Source organism: Protomyctophum bolini, assembly GCF_963924005.1.
Source record: "Protomyctophum bolini genome assembly, chromosome: 14".
Taxonomy (NCBI): Eukaryota; Metazoa; Chordata; class Actinopteri; order Myctophiformes; family Myctophidae; genus Protomyctophum; species Protomyctophum bolini.
Window position 1 is genome coordinate 1,905,896 of NC_137875.1, and position 24,602 is coordinate 1,930,497.

The 24,602-nt window shown below is 40.9% G+C and overlaps 2 long non-coding RNA genes across 3 annotated transcripts; one reads left to right on the forward strand and one right to left on the reverse strand.

Annotated features, from left to right (window-relative positions):
• Positions 1-737: 737 nt before the first annotated feature.
• On the reverse strand, positions 738-22,295 carry LOC308328067. 2 transcript variants are annotated; one of them, XR_013965251.1, is made up of 7 exons: positions 21,956-22,295; positions 6,923-6,989; positions 5,447-5,554; positions 4,174-4,240; positions 3,082-3,189; positions 1,809-1,875; positions 738-824 (listed from the first exon to the last, which is right to left on the reverse strand). It is a non-coding gene; the product is annotated as an uncharacterized lncRNA (long non-coding RNA). The 2 variants fall into 2 exon arrangements; XR_013965252.1 differs by lacking the exon at positions 21,956-22,295 and adding an exon at positions 17,991-18,068.
• LOC308328022 lies at positions 15,628-17,057 on the forward strand. The gene is made up of 3 exons (XR_013965243.1): positions 15,628-15,693; positions 16,504-16,561; positions 16,991-17,057. It is a non-coding gene; the product is annotated as an uncharacterized lncRNA (long non-coding RNA).
• Positions 22,296-24,602: the final 2,307 nt, after the last annotated feature.

Here is a 24,602-nt window from a genome sequence, read left to right on the forward strand (position 1 = left end):
CAGGGTAACTGGACTAAGGAAAGGAAAGGTACCATGTTTACCCAGGGTAACTGGACTAAGGAAAGGAAAGGTACCATGTTTACCCAGGGTAACTGGACTAAGGAAAGGAAAGGTACTATGTTTACCCAGGGTAACTGGACTAAGGAAAGGAAAGGTACTATGTTTACCCAGGGTAACTGGACTAAGGAAAGGAAAGGTACTATGTTTACCCAGGGTAACTGGACTAAGGAAAGGAAAGGTACTATGTTTACCCAGGGTAACTGGAGGATAAGACAGAAGTTCTCATAATCGGTTCTAGTGAGCAGAAAGAATCAATAATAAGCAGACTTGGTAACCTGACTGTAGAAAGTAACAGTACAGTAAAGAACCTGGGGGTTATTATTGATTCTGAATTGAATTTTAATTCACACATTAATCATGTTACCAAGATTGCGAGTGATGCCGTACATGCGAAACCTCATGATATTCATGTGGGAGGTAATGGGTCTGAATCGTCTGGTTAGCAAGATAGATTGCTGCCACACGCTACTTGACAAATAGAGGGTGTGGTGCAGGAAGAAGGGTTTTGTCCTGGACTCTATCCTGAAAATGTCAAAGTCCCTTTCAGCTTCAGACCTTTGTGTTTACTTGTAGTGTTTGTGTTAAATTACTATGTCTGTAGTGTTATAACATTTGCCTTCTGTTTCAATACATTTTCCACCATGGTTTGACGTTACCCGCATGTCTTCACGTATGTCTTCACGTAGCTCCAGAAGTTGTTGGGCGATTGATGCAACGGTTTGGTCATCTGGACTATCACTAATCCACCACCACCATAATTATACCTTTGAATGTTACCAAAGGAAAATAATGATGGTTAATGCTTTGTTAACTGTGAAAAGTCCACAGCAAAGAGTTCAGAATAAATCCAAACACAGATTAAATTATTAGTTCCAAATAAAAGACAATGAGGTGAAATGACCATTTAAAGCATACAGTACATGGACAACCTTCACTTAATGCAGGTTAATATCGGAATAATAATATCGGAATGACTTCAGTGAACATTATATATTAGTAGCTAATGACTAGAATACAGTATTACATTTGTATTGTCTTTTTAAGTCCAATGTAATGTATTTATTTATTTTTATTTATTTATTTATTTGACAGGGACAAAGCTCATTAATCAACATGTCAGTTTTCACATCAATGTAAATGGGCCAGAGTTAGCCAAAGCTAAGTTATCTAAGTTCCTAAAGTTAACATACGTAAAAATATGAATTAGAAAATAGCAAAAATAGCAGCTCTACAAGCTCAAAACGTGGTGCGTTTTGAGGAAATATAGTGACCCTCTGGAGTGAGGGTGGAAATATAGTGGCCCTCTGGAGTGAGTGTGTAAATATAGTGGCCCTCTGGAGTGAGTGTGGAACTATAGTGGCCCTCTGGAGTGAGTGTGGAAATATAGTGGTCCTCTGGAGTGAGTGTGGAAATATAGTGGTCCTCTGGAGTGAGTGTGGAACTATAGTGGCCCTCTGGAGTGAGTGTGGAACTATAGTGGCACTCTGGAGTGAGTGTGGAACTATAGTGGCCCTCTGGAGTGAGTGTGGAAATATAGTGGCCTCTCTCCATCATCATAGTTGCCCAACCTGCCCTGGGTTAAACCCTATAATATGTACATATATACCTTCTGCACTGTGGCTCTGAGACAGGAGATATAATTATTATATTATATATATTATAAATTATATTATATACCTTCTGCACTGTGGCTCTGAGACAGGAGATATAATTATTATATTATAGATATTATAAATTATATTATATACCTTCTGCACTGTGGCTCAGAGACAGGAGAGCCAGTATGGAGAAGGAGATCAGGAAACACAGCTTCATCTGGCGACAGAAATAATGAAGAACATTGAATTTCGTAACAAGAACACTACAACAAAAATGTAAATGAATTGATGCTAATCTCCAGAAAAGTGTTTTCATTTTGTCATGTTGTCTTGATGAAGTAGTAGTAGCCTAGTATTACTGGTCTTTATGCCAAACTACAATCATCTATGGTTTGATAAAGAGGTTGTAGTGTTCAATTTATTAGGGACCCCCATTTGAAAACATAGGCCAGGGACCCCCCATAAGGGACCCCCCCGTAAGATAAGATGTTTACAGCTCTAGCAGTGATTCTCAACCACCTTAATTTGAAGGCCCCCCATGTAATGACATTTCTGTCTCTGGGTCCACCATTTATACTAGTTACAGACCAATAAGGGTCCATTTGGTTCCTCACATCAGTACCCAGAGTAACTGGACTAAGGAAAGGAAAGGTACTATGTTTACCCAGGGTAACTGGACTAAGGAAAGGAAAGGTACTATGTTTACCCAGGGTAACTGGACTAAGGAAAGGAAAGGTACCATGTTTACCCAGGGTAACTGGACTAAGGAAAGGAAAGGTACCATGTTTACCCAGGGTAACTGGACTAAGGAAAGGAAAGGTACTATGTTTACCCAGGGTAACTGGACTAAGGAAAGGAAAGGTACTATGTTTACCCAGGGTAACTGGACTAAGGAAAGGAAAGGTACTATGTTTACCCAGGGTAACTGGACTAAGGAAAGGAAAGGTACTATGTTTACCCAGGGTAACTGGAGGATAAGACAGAAGTTCTCATAATCGGTTCTAGTGAGCAGAAAGAATCAATAATAAGCAGACTTGGTAACCTGACTGTAGAAAGTAACAGTACAGTAAAGAACCTGGGGGTTATTATTGATTCTGAATTGAATTTTAATTCACACATTAATCATGTTACCAAGATTGCGAGTGATGCCGTACATGCGAAACCTCATGATATTCATGTGGGAGGTAATGGGTCTGAATCGTCTGGTTAGCAAGATAGATTGCTGCCACACGCTACTTGACAAATAGAGGGTGTGGTGCAGGAAGAAGGGTTTTGTCCTGGACTCTATCCTGAAAATGTCAAAGTCCCTTTCAGCTTCAGACCTTTGTGTTTACTTGTAGTGTTTGTGTTAAATTACTATGTCTGTAGTGTTATAACATTTGCCTTCTGTTTCAATAAATTTTCCACCATGGTTTGACGTTACCCGCATGTCTTCACGTATGTCTTCACGTAGCTCCTGAAGTTGTTGGGCGATTGATGCAACGGTTTGGTCATCTGGACTATCACTAATCCACCACCACCATAATTATACCTTTGAATGTTACCAAAGGAAAATAATGATGGTTAATGCTTTGTTAACTGTGAAAAGTCCACAGCAAAGAGTTCAGAATAAATCCAAACACAGATTAAATTATTAGTTCCAAATAAAAGACAATGAGGTGAAATGACCATTTAAAGCATACAGTACATGGACAACCTTCACTTAATGCAGGTTAATATCGGAATAATAATATCGGAATGACTTCAGTGAACATTATATATTAGTAGCTAATGACTAGAATACAGTATTACATTTGTATTGTCTTTTTAAGTCCAATGTAATGTATTTATTTATTTTTATTTATTTATTTATTTGACAGGGACAAAGCTCATTAATCAACATGTCAGTTTTCACATCAATGTAAATGGGCCAGAGTTAGCCAAAGCTAAGTTATCTAAGTTCCTAAAGTTAACATACGTAAAAATATGAATTAGAAAATAGCAAAAATAGCAGCTCTACAAGCTCAAAACGTGGTGCGTTTTGAGGAAATATAGTGACCCTCTGGAGTGAGGGTGGAAATATAGTGGCCCTCTGGAGTGAGTGTGTAAATATAGTGGCCCTCTGGAGTGAGTGTGGAACTATAGTGGCCCTCTGGAGTGAGTGTGGAAATATAGTGGTCCTCTGGAGTGAGTGTGGAAATATAGTGGTCCTCTGGAGTGAGTGTGGAACTATAGTGGCCCTCTGGAGTGAGTGTGGAACTATAGTGGCACTCTGGAGTGAGTGTGGAACTATAGTGGCCCTCTGGAGTGAGTGTGGAAATATAGTGGCCTCTCTCCATCATCATAGTTGCCCAACCTGCCCTGGGTTAAACCCTATAATATGTACATATATACCTTCTGCACTGTGGCTCTGAGACAGGAGATATAATTATTATATTATATATATTATAAATTATATTATATACCTTCTGCACTGTGGCTCTGAGACAGGAGATATAATTATTATATTATAGATATTATAAATTATATTATATACCTTCTGCACTGTGGCTCAGAGACAGGAGAGCCAGTATGGAGAAGGAGATCAGGAAACACAGCTTCATCTGGCGACAGAAATAATGAAGAACATTGAATTTCGTAACAAGAACACTACAACAAAAATGTAAATGAATTGATGCTAATCTCCAGAAAAGTGTTTTCATTTTGTCATGTTGTCTTGATGAAGTAGTAGTAGCCTAGTATTACTGGTCTTTATGCCAAACTACAATCATCTATGGTTTGATAAAGAGGTTGTAGTGTTCAATTTATTAGGGACCCCCATTTGAAAACATAGGCCAGGGACCCCCCATAAGGGACCCCCCCGTAAGATAAGATGTTTACAGCTCTAGCAGTGATTCTCAACCACCTTAATTTGAAGGCCCCCCATGTAATGACATTTCTGTCTCTGGGTCCACCATTTATACTAGTTACAGACCAATAAGGGTCCATTTGGTTCCTCACATCAGTACCCAGAGTAACTGGACTAAGGAAAGGAAAGGTACTATGTTTACCCAGGGTAACTGGACTAAGGAAAGGAAAGGTACTATGTTTACCCAGGGTAACTGGACTAAGGAAAGGAAAGGTACCATGTTTACCCAGGGTAACTGGACTAAGGAAAGGAAAGGTACCATGTTTACCCAGGGTAACTGGACTAAGGAAAGGAAAGGTACTATGTTTACCCAGGGTAACTGGACTAAGGAAAGGAAAGGTACTATGTTTACCCAGGGTAACTGGACTAAGGAAAGGAAAGGTACTATGTTTACCCAGGGTAACTGGACTAAGGAAAGGAAAGGTACTATGTTTACCCAGGGTAACTGGAGGATAAGACAGAAGTTCTCATAATCGGTTCTAGTGAGCAGAAATAATCAATAATAAGCAGACTTGGTAACCTGACTGTAGAAAGTAACAGTACAGTAAAGAACCTGGGGGTTATTATTGATTCTGAATTGAATTTTAATTCACACATTAATCATGTTACCAAGATTGCGAGTGATGCCGTACATGCGAAACCTCATGATATTCATGTGGGAGGTAATGGGTCTGAATCGTCTGGTTAGCAAGATAGATTGCTGCCACACGCTACTTGACAAATAGAGGGTGTGGTGCAGGAAGAAGGGTTTTGTCCTGGACTCTATCCTGAAAATGTCAAAGTCCCTTTCAGCTTCAGACCTTTGTGTTTACTTGTAGTGTTTGTGTTAAATTACTATGTCTGTAGTGTTATAACATTTGCCTTCTGTTTCAATACATTTTCCACCATGGTTTGACGTTACCCGCATGTCTTCACGTATGTCTTCACGTAGCTCCTGAAGTTGTTGGGCGATTGATGCAACGGTTTGGTCATCTGGACTATCACTAATCCACCACCACCATAATTATACCTTTGAATGTTACCAAAGGAAAATAATGATGGTTAATGCTTTGTTAACTGTGAAAAGTCCACAGCAAAGAGTTCAGAATAAATCCAAACACAGATTAAATTATTAGTTCCAAATAAAAGACAATGAGGTGAAATGACCATTTAAAGCATACAGTACATGGACAACCTTCACTTAATGCAGGTTAATATCGGAATAATAATATCGGAATGACTTCAGTGAACATTATATATTAGTAGCTAATGACTAGAATACAGTATTACATTTGTATTGTCTTTTTAAGTCCAATGTAATGTATTTATTTATTTTTATTTATTTATTTATTTGACAGGGACAAAGCTCATTAATCAACATGTCAGTTTTCACATCAATGTAAATGGGCCAGAGTTAGCCGAAGCTAAGTTATCTAAGTTCCTAAAGTTAACATACGTAAAAATATGAATTAGAAAATAGCAAAAATAGCAGCTCTACAAGCTCAAAACGTGGTGCGTTTTGAGGAAATATAGTGACCCTCTGGAGTGAGGGTGGAAATATAGTGGCCCTCTGGAGTGAGTGTGTAAATATAGTGGCCCTCTGGAGTGAGTGTGGAAATATAGTGGTCCTCTGGAGTGAGTGTGGAAATATAGTGGTCCTCTGGAGTGAGTGTGGAACTATAGTGGCCCTCTGGAGTGAGTGTGGAACTATAGTGGCACTCTGGAGTGAGTGTGGAACTATAGTGGTCCTCTGGAGTGAGTATGGAACTAAAGTGGCACTCTGGAGTGAGGGTGGAAATATAGTGGCCCTCTGGAGTGAGTGTGGAACTAAAGTGGCCCTCTGGAGTGAGTGTGGAACTATAGTGGCCCTCTGGAGTGAGTGTGGAAGTATAGTGGCTCTCTGGAGTGAGTTTGGAACTATAGTGGCCCTCTGGAGTGAGTGTGGAACTATAGTGGCTCTCTGGAGTGAGTGTGGAAATATAGTGGCTCTCTGGAGTGAGTGTGAAAATATAGTGGCTCTCTAGAGTGAGTGTGGAACTATAGTGGCCCTCTGGAGTGAGTGTGGAACTATAGTGGCCCTCTGGAGTGAGTGTGGAACTATAGTGGCCCTCTGGAGTGAGTGTGGAACTATAGTGGCACTCTGGAGTGAGTGTGGAACTATAGTGGCTCTCTGGAGTGAGTGTGGAACTATAGTGGCCCTCTGGAGTGAGTGTGTAAATATAGTGGCCCTCTGGAGTGAGTGTGTAAATATAGTGGCCTCTCTCCATCATCATAGTTGCCCAACCTGCCCTGGGTTAAACCCTATAATATGTACATATTATATATACCTTCTGCACTGTGGCTCTGAGACAGGAGATATAATTATTATATTATATATATTATAAATTATATTATATACCTTCTGCACTGTGGCTCAGAGACAGGAGAGCCAGTATGGAGAAGGAGATCAGGAAACACAGCTTCATCTGGCGACAGAAATAATGAAGAACATTGAATTTCGTAACAAGAACACTACAACAAAAATGTAAATGAATTGATGCTAATCTCCAGAAAAGTGTTTTCATTTTGTCATGTTGTCTTGATGAAGTAGTAGTAGCCTAGTAGTCGTGGTCTTTATGACAAACTACAATCATCTATGGTTTGATAAAGAGGTTGTAGTGTTCAATTTATTAGGGACCCCCATTTGAAAACATAGGCCAGGGACCCCCCATAAGGGCCCCCCCATAAGGGACCCCCCATAAGATAAGATGTTTACAGCTCTAGCAGTGATTCTCAACCACCTTAATTTGAAGGCCCCCCATTTAATTACATTTCTGTCTCTGGGTCCACCATTTATACTAGTTACAGACCAATAAGGGTCCATTTGGTTCCTCACATCGGTACCCAGAGTAACTGGACTAAGGAAAGGAAAGGTACTATGTTTACCCTGCAGGGTAACTGGACTAAGGAAAGGAAAGGTACTATGTTTACCCAGGGTAACTGGACTAAGGAAAGGAAAGGTACTATGTTTACCCAGGGTAACTGGACTAAGGAAAGGAAAGGTACTATGTTTACCCAGGGTAACTGGACTATAAGGAAAGGAAAGGTACTATGTTTACCCAGGGTAACTGGATTAAGGAAAGGAAAGGTACTATGTTTACCCTGCAGGGTAACTGGACTAAGGAAAGGAAAGGTACTATGTTTACCCAGGGTAACTGGACTAAGGAAAGGAAAGGTACTATGTTTACCCAGGGTAACTGGACTATAAGGAAAGGAAAGGTACTATGTTTACCCAGGGTAACTGGACTAAGGAAAGGAAAGGTACTATGTTTACCCAGGGTAACTGGACTATAAGGAAAGGAAAGGTACTATGTTTACCCAGGGTAACTGGATTAAGGAAAGGAAAGGTACTATGTTTACCCTGCAGGGTAACTGGACTAAAGGAAAGGAAAGGTGGTAATTTTAACGTGCCGGTCCGGGGATACGAACTATAGCGACCTTCCGATATCAAGACCGCTCCGCAAACAGTTCGTCCACCGCTGCCCTTTTTAAATATTACATTGTACTGTATATAACTTGATTGATCGAATTAAACGAAACTAATATTTGATCTTTTTGTCACAATAAATTGAAAGTGATTATCTTGAGACGCACGTCTCTGCTCCTATGATTACATACTGTTACACTTTAATTGATGTCTTTGGGTTAAATTCCCAGGGTGGCGTGGTCGATGTGTACTTCTGCCAATTAAGGTTACATATGTTTGGGGTGGAGGAATTTAATAAAGCTATTGGGAAAATCAGCAAGTGACTATTTCTGCCAATATTTGAAGGATGAGAACAACACAGAACACTGCTCGTACCGCGGCACTCGCGCTATGAGCTTGTAGGTACAGTAGATTTGTTTTTCACATTGTATGTAACCTTATGATAATAATAATAATGAATTGCACTTTTCTATGCACTACGTGCTTACTCAAAGCGCCTTACAATGGTTCATTCATCCATACATTGGGAGGTGAAGGTTCATTCATCCATACATTGGGAGGTGAAGGTTTATTCATTCATACATTGGGAGGTGAAGGTTCATTCATTCATACATTGGGAGGTGAAGGTTCATTCATTCATACATTGGGAGGTGAAGGTTCATTCATTCATACGTTGGGAGGTGAAGGTTCATTCATTCATACATTGGGAGGTGAAGGTTCATTCATTCATACATTGGGAGGTGAAGGTTCATTCATTCATACATTGGGAGGTGAAGGTTCATTCATTCATACATTGGGAGGTGAAGGTTCATTCACTCATACATTAGGAGGTGAAGGTTTATTCATTCATACGTTGGGAGGTGAAGGTTCATTCATCCATACGTTGGGAGGTGAAGGTTCATTCATTCATACATTGCGAGGTGAAGCGGCGAACAGTCGACGCCAGCATCCTCACTTCCCACCCCCAATCCAACCCTTGATGCTGAGTGTCAAGCAGGGAGGCACTGGGTCACTGGGTCACTGGGTCACTGAGGCACTGAGTCTTTGGTTTGACCCGGCCGGGGATCCAACCCCGACCTCCGGCCCAGTCTCAGGGCGGACACTGTAACCACAAGGCCACTGAGCTGGTAACATTATGTTGTTCATCCCATGTTATCATGTCTGTGTGATGATACATGATATGACGTATAAGATGTCTCTCTTATAATAATAATTATTATTATAATAAGGCCTGATAGCTATTGTTGTGGTACAGTTTGTCCTTGAAGCCGTCCTTCTGCCGGTGACAGAACCATTGTACCACACAGGCCTCTCTGTGTACTCCATGTACATCTACTGTACCCCACAGGCCTCTCTGTGTACTCCATGTACATCTACTGTACCCCACAGGCCTCTCTGTGTACTCCATGTACATCTACTGTACCCCACAGACCTCTCTGGGTACTCCATGTACATCTACTGTACCCCACAGGCCTCTCTGGGTACTCCATGTACATCTACTGTACCCCACAGGCCTCTCTGTGTACTCCATGTACATCTACTGTACCCCACAGGCCTCTCTGTGTACTCCATGTACATCTACTGTACCCCACAGGCCTCTCTGTGTACTCCATGTACATCTACTGTACCCCACAGGCCTCTCTGGGTACTCCATGTACATCTACTGTACCCCACAGACCTCTCTGTGTACTCCATGTACGCCTGATTCAACAACAGCATCATCATATAGTACATCCGCGTGTCCGTGCATGTGCGACCTACGAGCAGGACGGTGCGCACCATGAACTGTCAATCAAATCCGCGACCGCAAGAGCCACCATTCTAGGAATGAAGCCATCAGAAAGTGCACAACACTGGACCAGTCTGAGGCTGCAGGGAAAACTGGCTCTTCTTCCCTTTGCAAACCACTCATTATCACACTCTATACTGTCAAATAACACCATAGGTGAGGACATTCTCATTTTCACTATTAAAGCCCGTTTACAGGTGTTGCCGACCAAGTTCAACTTGGCAACCTGGTACCCATCAGCACACGACCCACACTGCATCCTACATCCAGTACCACATGACAAAGAAACAGTCGCACACATCTTAAATGGCTGCAGCCACTATAAAGGACTGTACATTGCCAGACATGACCGTCTGGTGGACCTGGTCTCAGACAAGATCAGAGGAGTACAGGACAGGACAACAAGAATGTATAAACACAGCACTGTGAAAATAGAATGGTTTGATCACAATGACACGCATGTCAATTCACTACAAAATATTCCAAATACCCCAGATATTGTGTTCATCAATGAAATTAGAAAAACTGTCACTATATTTGAAATAGGCTGCCCAGTTGATTTGTATATGGACACTTGTTTTACATCCAAACTTATGAAATATCAGCTTCTGGTGGAACGTATTATGGGCATGGGATATAACTGTCAACTTATTGACCTTGTATTTGGAAGTCTGGGCCATGTCCATAAACTTGTGCTCAGGGGTTTTCAGGATGGATTGCTAAAAACAAATGCAAAAAAGCTGGCTAAATACTGTTCTGTCTCAGCTACTATGGGCAGTCTGTCTGTCTGGAGAAGGCGTTGTTTCATTTATTCCTAGATGGCTTAAAAAACCCAAAACAAACATCCTGTCTAGTAGTATCAAGTAATAGTATGTCAACAATGTGCTATATATATATACTTTCATTGTATTTCATTGTATGTAACCTTATTTCCTTTTTTTTTAAATATATGTTTTATCCCACGATTTTTCACCCCTGTGTCAATCATCTAATGTGATCCTGGGCTCTACACAACCTCCACCAACCTAGTCCCCATATATGGGGGACAAGGGGAGACCAACCTAGTCCCCATATATGGGGAACAAGGGGAGAGCAACCGACTTGAACTCATGCTTCCTTCATGCCTGAGTGTCCAAGTTGCTCCTTTACACCTGACAGAGGGGAGTTTCCCTGGTTTGACGTATAGCGCGTGGAAGGAACACGTTATTCCAACCAGTTCCTTTCCCCTCCATCAGGCGCCCTGGCTGGCCAGGGGGAGGCAGTTTAGTGACCAGGATTACTGCATGTTTTTTGTGAGGGTACCTACCCTAGGGGACACGGGGAGAACATGTGAGGGTACCTACCCTAGGGGACACGGGGAGAACATGTGAGGGTACCTACCCTAGGGGACACGGGGAGAACATGCAAACTCCACACAGAAAGGCCCTTTCGCCAACGCCCGCCTTCGGGTATGGGCACTGATGACGCGGAGGAGGAAACACGCCGCCAGCACCCACAGCGCCCCGAGCGGGAATCGAACCCAGGACCTTCTAGCTGTGAGGCGACAAAACTACCAACTGTGCCACCGTGCCCCTTTATGGCGCTTGTCTATGCACTACGTGCCTACTCAAAGCGCTTTACAACGGTTCATTCATCCATACATTGGGAGGTGAAGGTTCATTCATCCATACATTGGGAGGTGAAGGTTCATTCATCCATACATTGGGAGGTGAAGGTTCATTCATCCATACATTGGGAGGTGAAGGTTCATTCATCCATACATTGGGAGGTGAAGGTTCATTCATCCATACATTGCGAGGTGAAGGTTGATTCATCCATACATTGCGAGGTGAAGGTTCATTCATCCATACATTGCGAGGTGAAGCGGCGAACAGTCGACGCCAGCGTCCTCACTTCCCACCCCCAATCCAACCCTTGATGCTGAGTGTCAAGCAGGGAGGCACTGGGTCACTGAGTCTTTGGTTTGACCCGGCCGGGGATCCAACCCCGACCTCCGGCCCAGTCTCAGGGCGGACACTGTAACCACAAGGCCACTGAGCTGGTAACATTATGTTGTTCATCCCATGTTATCATGTCTGTGTGATGATACATGATATGACGTATAAGATGTCTCTCTTATAATAATAATAATTATTATAATAAGGCCTGATAGCTATTGTTGTGGTACAGTTTGTCCTTGAAGCCGTCCTTGTGCCGGTGACAGAAAACCATTATACCACACAGGCCTCTCTGTGTACTCCATGTACATCTACTGTACCCCACAGGCCTCTCTGTGTACTCCATGTACATCTACTGTACCCCACAGGCCTCTCTGTGTACTCCATGTACATCTACTGTACCCCACAGGCCTCTCTGTGTACTCCATGTACATCTACTGTACCCCACAGGCCTCTCTGTGTACTCCATGTACATCTACTGTACCCCACAGGCCTCTCTGTGTACTCCATGTACATCTACTGTACCCCACAGGCCTCTCTGTGTACTCCATGTACATCTACTGTACCCCACAGGCCTCTCTGTGTACTCCATGTACATCTACTGTACCCCACAGGCCTCTCTGTGTACTCCATGTACATCTACTGTACCCCACAGGCCTCTCTGTGTACTCCATGTACATCTACTGTACCCCACAGGCCTCTCTGTGTACTCCATGTACATCTACTGTATGTAATACCAATTTGTGCCAAACGGGGGCGAGTGACACTTCTGTGAGTAACTTGTAGCACCTATAAGGCACTATAGCAAAATCTGGCTTAGTTATTGTGTAGGTTCGACTGCTGGAGCTATGGGGAGTGCTTAAATGAGACTCAGACACAAGGAGGTTAATGTTAAATGATTGCCGGCAGTTATATTGAAAAAACAATTAACAAACAAACATACAATATGGAAAAGAAATAAATTGGTAGCAACTCTTGAATAGCAGTTGCTTGGCCACTTTCAATTCTCACAGTTCACTGTGTCTTTCTAATTTGGGTGCACCCTTCTAACTTCAATCCTCAGTTATCTCCTTTAAACCTTCAACTCAAGTTGTTTCTTTCCAGTTCAATCAAACAATCAAAATAGAATCTACAAATATCCACCTGTTCAATACGTAATGAATTGACCACTCAGTCACTGTTCTCCCAATTAATGAACAAGGTAAGGTAAGGTATGTATGCAAAATCAGTATACGTGTTACGGTTCAGAGTTCCAAGGATAAACCATCCAGGTATACTATGTATCAGTGTGTCAAAGTTCCATGGTTTCCAAAACTGTAAGAATCAGAGTTCCAATTCCAGGGGAATGTATGTGCATGCGTGTGCGCGGAGGGAGAGAGGGGGAATTGGGATTACTGCAGCTGAGAGTGGGGGAGTCTGCAGATTAGGCCTACCACACCGTAGAGTGCAGTGGTCTGTCCAGTGGTCACCAGCGTATGGGGGAATACTCGCTGTCGCTCAATCTCTAGATCCTGGTGGGAAGCTCGCCATCTATTGGAATGGTCAACTGGAAAACGATCCAATCCAACAAAAAGAACCTGACCGATTCTGTGTGAAACAGGCTGGGCACAAACAATGCAATGGCTGCCCCAGTGAATCCACAATGGTTTCTTGCTTCGCTGTGGTTTGTGTTCATAAAACTCTTCTAGTATCACACTTTTTCTCTCTCTGTTCTGTGCTCTTCTCATGTGCTGTGCATTGCTGTTTGGCTGTCTTTCTGTCTCTAACCTCAACAGCTGAACTGACTCAGTTCAATTGGTCTTGATCAGTGCAGCAGTGCAGGTAGAAGGTATAATCACTGCTTCAACAGGTTGCTGTGTGGCTGGAACAGCATATCAGCCAGGCCCTAAACTGACTGCTGATTGGTGGAAGCACATGTCACTCTGTCTCTGATATCTAGTGATTTTTAGATAGCTTAACAAATCTCTGCACCGCTCAGTGGTTAGGTTTTAGACAGGGTCACTAAACACAGTAACTTTAGATTTTGTTCTTAGGCAAAAGCACACATATAAGGCAACTGTAGCTTGTCTCTATATGTTAGGGTTATACTGTAATCCACTAAATCATGTGTGTTACATGTACCCCACAGACCTCTCTGGGTACTCCATGTACATCTACTGTACCCCACAGGCCTCTCTGTGTACTCCATGTACATCTACTGTACCCCACAGGCCTCTCTGTGTACTCCATGTACATCTACTGTACCCCACAGGCCTCTCTGGGTACTCCATGTACATCTACTGTACCCCACAGGCCTCTCTGGGTACTCCATGTACATCTACTGTACCCCACAGGCCTCTCTGTGTACTCCATGTACATCTACTGTACCCCACAGACCTCTCTGGGTACTCCATGTACATCTACTGTACCCCACAGGCCTCTCTGGGTACTCCATGTACATCTACTGTACCCCACAGGCCTCTCTGTGTACTCCATGTACATCTACTGTACCCCACAGGCCTCTCTGTGTACTCCATGTACATCTACTGTACCCCACAGGCCTCTCTGTGTACTCCATGTACATCTACTGTACCCCACAGGCCTCTCTGTGTACTCCATGTACATCTACTGTACCCCACAGGCCTCTCTGTGTACTCCATGTACATCTACTGTACCCCACAGGCCTCTCTGTGTACTCCATGTACATCTACTGTACCCCACAGGCCTCTCTGTGTACTCCATGTACATCTACTGTACCCCACAGGCCTCTCTGTGTACTCCATGTACATCTACTGTACCCCACAGGCCTCTCTGGGTACTCCATGTACATCTACTGTACCCCACAGGCCTCTCTGTGTACTCCATGTACATCTACTGTACCCCACAGGCCTCTCTGGGTACTCCATGTACATCTACTGTACCCCACAGACCTCTCTGTGTACTCCATGTACATCTACTGTACCCCACAGGCCTCTCTGTGTACTCCATGTACATCTACTGTACCCCACAGGCCTCTCTGTGTACTCCATGTACATCTACTGTACCACACAGGCCTGTCTGTACTCGATGTATCTCCCTTGTCCACTCATGAATTGATTTATTGTATTGTATTGTATTGATGTATTGATTGATGTATTGGTTCTCAACCAGGGGGGTCCCCACATTATTTTGGGAGGGTCCCCAGATGACAGTGAAGTGACAATTTAAGGAATTTGCAGACATTTTTAATACCTAAAAAACAAAAGAAAAAGGTCATTGCTGCTTCTGCATCTAAAGTAATCAACAAACTATAGCCAATGGGCATAAAAATGTACCAAAAGTGAAAATACTCTTCACGCAGAATGTCTAATTTCACGTTTTCACATGAAAATAGCAGATCTACAAGTGTCGCATCGCAACGCATGTGATGTATATATAGGCATGAAGCAGTTCATGTATAATGTATGTTTTGTAATAATAATCAAACTAGTAACTAAAGTTTTAAAATAATTGTAGTGGAGTGAAAATAGATATTTTCCTCTGCGATGTAGTGGAGTAGAAGTAAATGTACTGGGAAATAGTAAAGTGAAAATACCTCAAAAAGTACTTGAATAAATGTACGCCACTGCACTCAACCAACCGTGTCTGTGTGTGTGTGTGTGTGTGTGTGTGTGTGTGTGTGTGTGTGTGTGTGTGTGTGTGTGTGTGTGTGTGCGTGCGTGCGTGCGTGCGACTCTGTGTGTGTGTGTGTGTTGAAGTCTATCTTATCAACAATGAAGAACATCAGGTTTTCTTGTGTCCTGTATATACTGTAAATACTGTATGAAACCTTTATTTGTTTATCTGTTATCAGTGAGCGTAGCAGCATCAAGGACACGTTTTAGTTCTGTTGGGTGTTTATCTGTTATCAGTGAGCGTAGCAGCATCAAGGACACGTTTTAGTTCTGTTGGGTGTTTATAAGTCAGGTTCTGATTCCTCTCAGAAGCAACGAGCCAACAGGACAACAGCTTTGACCACGGTGAGTCCATTTTATGTTCACTTTAAACCACAACTTGGTTTGTTTTATTTCTACCAAGGTTCATGTTTTAGGTTCTTATTAGAGAAAGAAAAAGATGACTATTTTTTTTTCATTTGCGGCTTTCTTTCTAAATTTGCTAAATTTGTATTTTTTTACGAAATATTATGGCGATCTATTTATTAATATTTACTATAGTCCTACTAGACCTCAGGAAATTAGATCTGGACACAAAGGATCACAGGATCTACTGAATGTGACGGTAGAGTATAGTGGGGGTCAGTTCGTCACCTCCCCCTTCACATTCACTAGATCCTGTGATCTTTTGTGTCCAGGTGTAATTTTATATGAGGTCTAGTAGGAATATAGTAAATAATAATAATTTAAACAGCGCTATAAAGAAATACATATTTAGCCCCATCCCTCAAATGAAAGAAAGCAGCAAATGATTATTTTTTTACACTCATCTTTTTCTTTCTCTTTCCCTAAAACATGAACCTTAGATGAAAAAAACTAAAGTTGTCCTTTAATGTTATTTAATACAATGTTGTTTAGGCCTATTTCAGTGGTGTAATTTATGTGCGTGCGTGCGTGTGTGCGTGCCCAAGCGTGCCTTTTGTGCAACTGTTGAAGCCTATCTTATCAACAATGGAGTAAATCACGTTTTCTTGTGTCCGTACAGCCTATACTGTATCAAACCTCTATGTGTTTGTGTCTGTTATGATGATATCAGTGACCGTAGCAGCATCATGGTTAAGGTCACAGTTTTTGTAATGTGTTTATAAGTCCAACTTTTCATTCTATTATTGCCAGGATCTGATTGACATTCATCTCAGAAGCAACGAGCCAACAGGACAACAACTTTGACACGGTGAGTCCATCATTTTGTTTTAAAGATTTGTTTTGGGGCTTTTTATGTCTTTATTGATATAGTGACTATCTCTGGGACCCCCAATTTATATTGTAAAATCAATGTTAATTTAACTCTGAGAGTGTACAAATGGAACCAAATGGACCCTAACATTTGTACACTCTCAGAGTTACAGACCCATAAGGGTCCATTTGGTTCCAAACTATCATTTATCTGGGGACCCCCTGGAACTCCCTCAAGGACCTCTTTATCAAACCATAGATGAGTGTAGTTTGTCATAAAGACCACGACTACTAGGCTACTACTACTTCATCAAGACAACATGACAAAATGAAAACACTTTTCTGGAGATTAGCATCAATTAATTTACATTTTTGTTGTAGTGTTCTTGTTACGAAATTCAATGTTCTTCATTATTTCTGTCGCCAGATGAAGCTGTGTTTCCTGATCTCCTTCTCCATACTGGCTCTCCTGTCTCTGAGCCACAGTGCAGAAGGTATATAATATAATTTATAATATCTGTAATATAATAATTATATCTCCTGTCTCAGAGCCACAGTGCATTATGTACATATTATAGGCTTTAACCCAGGGCAGGTTGGGCAACTATGATGATGGAGAGAGGCCACAATAGTTCCACACTCACTCCAGAGGGCCACAATAGTTCCACACTCACTCCAGAGAGCCACAATAGTTCCACACTCACTCCAGAGGGCCACTATAGTTCCACACTCACTCCAGAGGGCCACTATAGTTCCACACTCACTCCAGAGAGCCACTATATTTCCACACTCACTCCAGAGGGCCACTATAGTTCCACACTCACTCCAGAGAGCCACTATATTTCCACACTCACTCCAGAGGGCCACTATAGTTCCACACTCACTCCAGAGGGCCACTATAGTTCCACACTCACTCCAGAGGGTCACTATATTTCCTCAAAACGCACCACGTTTTGAGCTTGTAGAGCTGCTATTTTTTGCTATTTTCTAATTTATATTTTTACGTATGTTAACTTTAGGAACTTAGGTACATTACATTGGACTTAAAAGACAATACAAATGTAATACTGTATTCTAGTCATTAGCTACTAATATATAATGTTCACTGAAGTCATTCCGATATTAATATTCCGATATTAACCTGCATTAAGTGAAGGTTGTCCATGTACTGTATGCTTTAAATGGTCATTTCACCTCATTGTCTCACAACTCTTTGCTGTGGACTTTTCACAGTAAACAAAGCATTAATTAACCGTCATTATTTTCCTTTGGTAACATTCAAAGGTGGACAGTGGAAGTGTTGGGACAATGCATACCCAGCAGACATGCAGACGCTACATAGCGGGCTACATGGAGCTCTACTGACTTCCATCGAGGCAGACCAGCAGATAAAGATTAATAACATACAGTCGGAGCTACAAACCCACCTGACCCAACAGATTGACCTGCTACGTCTCAACATACTTTCAGACCTGCAGGTAACGTTGAACCCATGGTGGAAAATGTACTGAAACAGAAGGCAAATGTTATAACTAGTGATGCACCGAATATTCGGCCACAGAAAATATTCGGCAGAAAATGGCTAAGAATGCATTTTCGGCCTATTCGGTTTCGGCCCGAATAGGCAGAAAAGATATCACCGACTAGTGTATGCAATTAATGCATTCAAAAGAGAAGAATAAATGTTTTATGGACCCATAACAGTGATTATTATTTAAGTTAAGTTTTGCCATAACCATTTTTTTTGCCATAATCATGTAGCTTTAAGGTACGGCCATGACAGCAAAGGTAGGAAAACAGATATATAATATTAATCATATTCGGATATTCGGTATTCGGTTTTCGGCCAACTGTTTCCTATATTCGGTATTCGGTTTCTGACAAGAGTTTCCCTTTCGGTGCATCCCTAGTTATAACACTACATACAAGTCATTTAACCCTGTAAGACCCGGATAAATTTCTATTTCTTCTAAAAAAAGATATTTCAACCTTAAAAATGTTATACCGAAAAGCAACGCTGGGTCTTACAGGGTTAACACAAACACTACAAGTAAAGACAAAGGTCTGAAGCTCAAAGGGACTTTGTCATTTTCAGGACAAAACCCTTCTTCCTGCACCACACCCTCTATTTGTCAAGTAGCGTGGTGGCAGCAATCTATCATGATAACCATTCTTGGCCCAAACCGAATACCAAATATAGAAAACAGTTGGCCGAATACAGAATATCCCAATATGATTAATAATATATATATTTTCCTACCATTGCGGTCATGGCCGTACCTTAAAGCTATACCTGATTTATGGGAAAATAAATGGTTATATGGCAAAACTTAACTTAAATAATAATCACTATTATGGGTCCATAAAACATGTATTCAGCTCTTTTGAATGCATTAACCCATTCTGAACGGGAACCCATCTTGGTGTCGGCATCATGTTATGCTTTAGCTATTGAAAAATAGCAGATCTACAAGCTCATAGCGCGCCACCGAGTGGCGCGCTACGAGCTTGTAGGTCTGCTATTTTATGAAAAATCGGAGAACGACTGACATTTTTAGAATCTGATCTCAGGTCAGAATGGGTTAATCAGACCAGTGTGTGTCCCAGTGGAAACCTCGTATGAATCTGATCTCAGGTCAGAATGCATTAATTGCATACACTAGTCGGTGATATATTTTCATTAATTATGAATTGAGTGTAGTAAAACCATAACTACAGTATAGACTGTGATCACCTTGACACTTCCCCAGTTGAGTACTTACACGAAGACAATGATTTATTGTATTACACATTTTTACATTTTTAAATATGCAAATGTGGCATAGGGGGGGGGGTCCATGAAATTGTTTAATGTTTCGGAATCACTGCTGTAAATGTTTATTTGAGGGTCCTTGACACCAAAAGGTTTGGGAACCAAACTGTAATTAAGGTCAACATGTTGGTATTGAGCCTCTAGAACTCTAACTCTGCATTCTGATGTAATTAAGGTCAACATGTTGGTATTGAGCCTCTAGAACTCTAACTCTGCATTCTTCGAGAGGCCAGTGTTGTTTTTGGCAGCAAATATTTCTATTTTAGTTTTAGTCATAGTCTTTGGACTGAAACTTCATTTAGTTTTGGTCACATTTTAGTCACCTGGAATGTCGACTAAATCTACAGGTGATTTAGTCGATTAAAATGTATTTTTGCCGTCATAATGACTTATTTTACACTTGCTGAAAATAGCCGATCTACACTGCGACGCGTTGTGAGCTTGTAGATCTGCTATTTTCAGCATGCAACCTAGTGTAAAATGACTTATACTGGATCTCTTGTCCACTATAGTCCCTTCCTAACATTTTAGTCTAGTTTTTATTTGTTGACGAAATTGTCAGTATATTTAGTCTTAGTTTTAGTCACCATAGCATAGTTTTCATTTAGTTTCCATTTAGTTTTCTTCATGAAAAAAAAACATGTTCGTCGACTACCTTCTTCCACTGACGGAAACTAAATGGAAACTAAATAAAAACTAAGCTATGGTGACTATAGAACAAAGACTAAATATATTGACAATTTCGTCAACAAATAAAAACTATAAACTAAAATGTTAGGAAGGGACTATAGTGGACAAGAGATCCAGTACAAGTCATTTTACACTTGGTTGCATGCTGAAAATAGCCGATCTACAAGCTCACGGAGTCACGGCAATGTTCAGCAACGACTAAATCAACTGTAGATTTAACTCGACTGAAATCTCACGACATTTTGTCGACCCAAAATAGACTAAAACATTCCAGGGGAGTAAAATGTGACTAAAACTCAATGAAAACATAGACATCAAAAGGGGCCTTCAGGCCCTGCCCTTTGACCCGTCTGTAAAACAACTGCCCTCTCCAGACCACCAATGCAGCGTTTTTACTGCATGCTGAAAAGAAATGCAAAATACCCTCCTCTCCTTTCAAAGTTTTGTTTGTATTTAGAAATCCAATGTCGTTTTACACACCTGCGTCTCCACTAGCTAAAGAGTGGTGGGTTGCGCCCCGAGAATAGCTGATCTACAAGCTCTCAACGCATCGCGAGCTTGTAGATCTGCTATTTTCTCACAGGATTCCAGCCCCACACGTCTCTAACACTCTCTAGCACGTCCCTGGTTTTACTCTGATGCACCTGTACTGTACACCTGTACTGTACACCTGTACTGTACACAAGATGTATAGCAAATAAAGTTCAACCTTGAATTGTCTCTGTGTGCAGGCATTACCTTGACTCCTTCAAAAGCGCTCTCAAAGGGCCCCTACGGACTCTCAAAGGGCCCCTACGGACGGCTGCAATTCGAAACTGGCCCCCGTAAAAAATCTTTACAGTCTTTGTATTGAGTTTGTGCTTGAAAATGTACTGTAATTCTGCAAACTGTTAATAAATATTTCAACCAATCAAAGTCATTCAGTTGTTGTTATAAGGACGTTAACGCTATATCTAAGGAGAAAGCTGAGAAAATAAATGAATTGAAATAAGCAAATAACAGAAGATGACCCATTTGTATTTTTTTTTTTTTTACAATGTGTCAATAATAATAGACTGGGTTTTTAGTTGTTACCAAATAAATCTTAAAGGGATAGTTCAGATTTTTTTTAACTTAAGTTGTATGAAATACTTTCCATTAACATAGTGGTTGCAACTGTAATAATTGATTGTCCCGTGGTGGGAGTTCTGCTCTGGTTTTAGTGAATATTAAGTAGTTCTGGTCATTTTGTGGTGGTGGGGGGGGGGGGGGGGGGGGGGGCACTGGGGGCCACGCAGTAAAAGTAAATTAATCCACAAAACAAACGTAATTTGTATTGTTGGCCTATTTCTAAAAATTGATTCATGGATTCTCAACCACGTTAATTTGATTTTTTTTTCTTTTTTTTTTCTTAGATGGTAAGTCTGGGACCGAGCCTACTTGACATCAGAGACACTGGGCTCACTGCTACAATCTAAAATATCTAAAACCACATATTACACACATAAAGACTCCCGGGAAAGTGATCTAAAGCTTCTAAACGTCATTAACATGTATTTTTTTGCAAAAAGGGTGAAGTGTCCCTTTAAGTTTAATGGGTAACTGAGGCAATCAGTTGCCCATATGAGGTGAAATTGAGTGAAAGCCTTTGTTACAACACTACCCTCAGTTCTCTGAGGGCCCCAAATGACTGACATAGCCCTGGGTAGGCCACCCAGCCAGGCAAAGACCTGCTCTCTAAGCAATTAGCCTGTCGCTAAGTCCCACCCAAGCCCGTTGTTGGCCAATACCACATTAGCAACGGTTACTAGGTTAGGAAACGATCGGTCAAGCTTGCAATGCTGGTCAAAATGGTTAAGCAGTGTCAATACATATATTTGCTGTACAGCATGTGTGGGTTTGTTTTCTTACCTTATGAGCAAATTAGTCCATTCCATCAATTATTTCGCTCCGTTGTGCAGTTTAATAGTATCTATAAAAATAGGCTCTCATTGACTTCCATTGTAACGGGGAAACAGCTCTCAAAATCAGTCAGTTAGCATAAGCGAACACAACAAAAGCTGATTCTGACAGTTTATGACATCAGGAAAACTCATGCCATCTTATTTTCGTCTTCTGATAGATTTATAAAGTAACTATATTGGTTGGAGATATACAGTGAAGGGTTCTGGTGTTCCTCGTTTGTAAACAAGTCGCTTTTGTTTACAAATTTGTTTACATCCAACGTTCTGGATGGTAAGTCTGGGACCGAGGCTACTTCAGACCAATCAGATCGTTTTGTAGGCAAACAGGAACTTCTTTCCAAACAAACTTGACAGGGTTGCCAAGTCTGCTTATTTCCCGCTACTTTGGGCTTAAGGCTAATAATTAGTACTGTAATACATTACCAAAACATGAATTATCATAGATATAGGCCTACATAGTATTTATAATGATAAATGCATACAATATTTTTATTAGGATTATATATGGTCATATTATTGTGTTTGTTTTGGCTTGTTTTTCTTGATTTGGCTTTAAGAGTTGGCTTGTTTTTGGAGGTGGTTTGGCTTATATCTCTCACACAATGTGGCAACACCGAAGTCAAAACAAAAACATTACAACGTTGATATTTTTTATTAAAAATAAAACGGTCATAATCAGCTTAGTGTTCTAAAAGAGTGAGTTTGAGAGTTGTTTCCCTGTTACAATGGAAGTCAATGAGAGCCTATTTTTATTTCTAATATGTAGGCTACTATATTAAACTGCACAACGGAGCGAAATAATTCATGGAATGGACTATATTGCTCATAAGGTAAGAAAACAAACCCACACATGTACGTCAAATATATTTATTGACACTGCTTAACCATTTTGCCACAAAAATGGACTCAGATAAAGAAGGGCTTCTTTATCTGAGTCCACTTTTGTGTTGTCCCCATCCTGGGCCTATCACTTACGATATTTATGTTGCCAGATTAACCCCCTGGTCTCTGTCCCTACTATATTAAGTTGTAAAACTGTGGAATAATGTGATTCAGTCATGGAATAACACTATGTCAAGTCTGGATCTGTAACATCATTTAACTGAGAATCAATTTATATAAATTCCCCTAAACTTTATAATTCGGTGTGGTCTGAATTCCTTTGTCTTCCAATTACTTTTTAAAGGTTTTTTAACAAGGTGTTTTATCCATTGCCTGGATTGTGTTCAAAGGGTTTTTCTAGGAATGGTTAAGGTGACTAAAGGATTTTATTCAAAGGGTATTTCACTCATTTGCAAAAGGTAATGTACGGTATACCGATTAATTTGGTTCCATTCAAAGTTCTCTCAAAGGTTTATCCATTGTGCTATCTTAAATTGACAGCGCACTATATTTGACAACTATGGCCTAAGGTTTTTGAAAATGTTTCTTACTGTCTTAAACTGACAGTCCTATATTCCTATATTAGGATACTTTATTTGGGGTTTTTCCATTACATTTTTATGGTGGTCTGGACATATTTTAATTTAAGGTCCTGGTTCAGACTTACATTATTCACTTATAAATATAAAATAAAAACATTCTCATCATAATGGTAAAATTAGAACCATCACTGTCTCTCCATTTGATGTTTTGCTGTAACCCTCTTCACAGAGCCTATGTGACTATGGACTCTGCCTCCTCACAGATCACAACCATGCGCTGCTACCATGTTATATTACACCACTACACTGTATTTTATCTTAACATTCTTATTCCACTATATACTGTATTATCTGACATTGTTATACTATATATTATCTTACACTATTACGTTTATTTCTATTGCTACTACTATTGCCTGTATTTACTAGCTGTCTCTCTATTTTTCTCTCCCCCGACATAGTCGGGTTCTGCTTGATGTTTCTTCTAAATTCCAATACCCCACATCTCGGCCACTTTCTCACTCACACTCGGTCAGTCCAGCATGGTGGTGTTACGGTGATATTGGTGACCTGCTGAAATATGTGACCATCGATCTCACACAACTTTATGGAGATCTTTAAATACAAGGCCTAAATACCACTAGGTTTTTTACTCAATGTAAATTGTTACGTTTCATTTATCAGCAGACACTGACATTGTGATTGTCTACACGATTTTCACATATTTCAGCAGGTCACCAACCACCATGCTGGAGTGACCGAGTGTGAGTGAGGGAGTGGCAGAGACTTTGAGGTATTGGAATACAGGTTTTTATATGTGAAATGTGGACTATTGTGTGAGGGTATTGGACTATGGTCAAAAGGACATTTGAGGTTTTGGTGGTATGGGATAATAAAGTTGTTTTTATTTTTGTTGCTTCAGAAAGGGCGCTATATAAGTGTGAGATATTGTTGCTACCATAGGTCGCATTTACTATGAAAACCTGCATCTCCCGTCCGTCCGTCCCACGCCTCCATACTGTACTCTGTACTGTATATGCATGTCGGGCTAATGCTTGTCGGACTGATAGTATGTCTAACAAATGTATCACACTCACATTGCACAATTTGGAGATGTTTTGCTTACAGTGTAAGCACCTGTCCACAGGAGACTTTTCTAAAATATGTTAA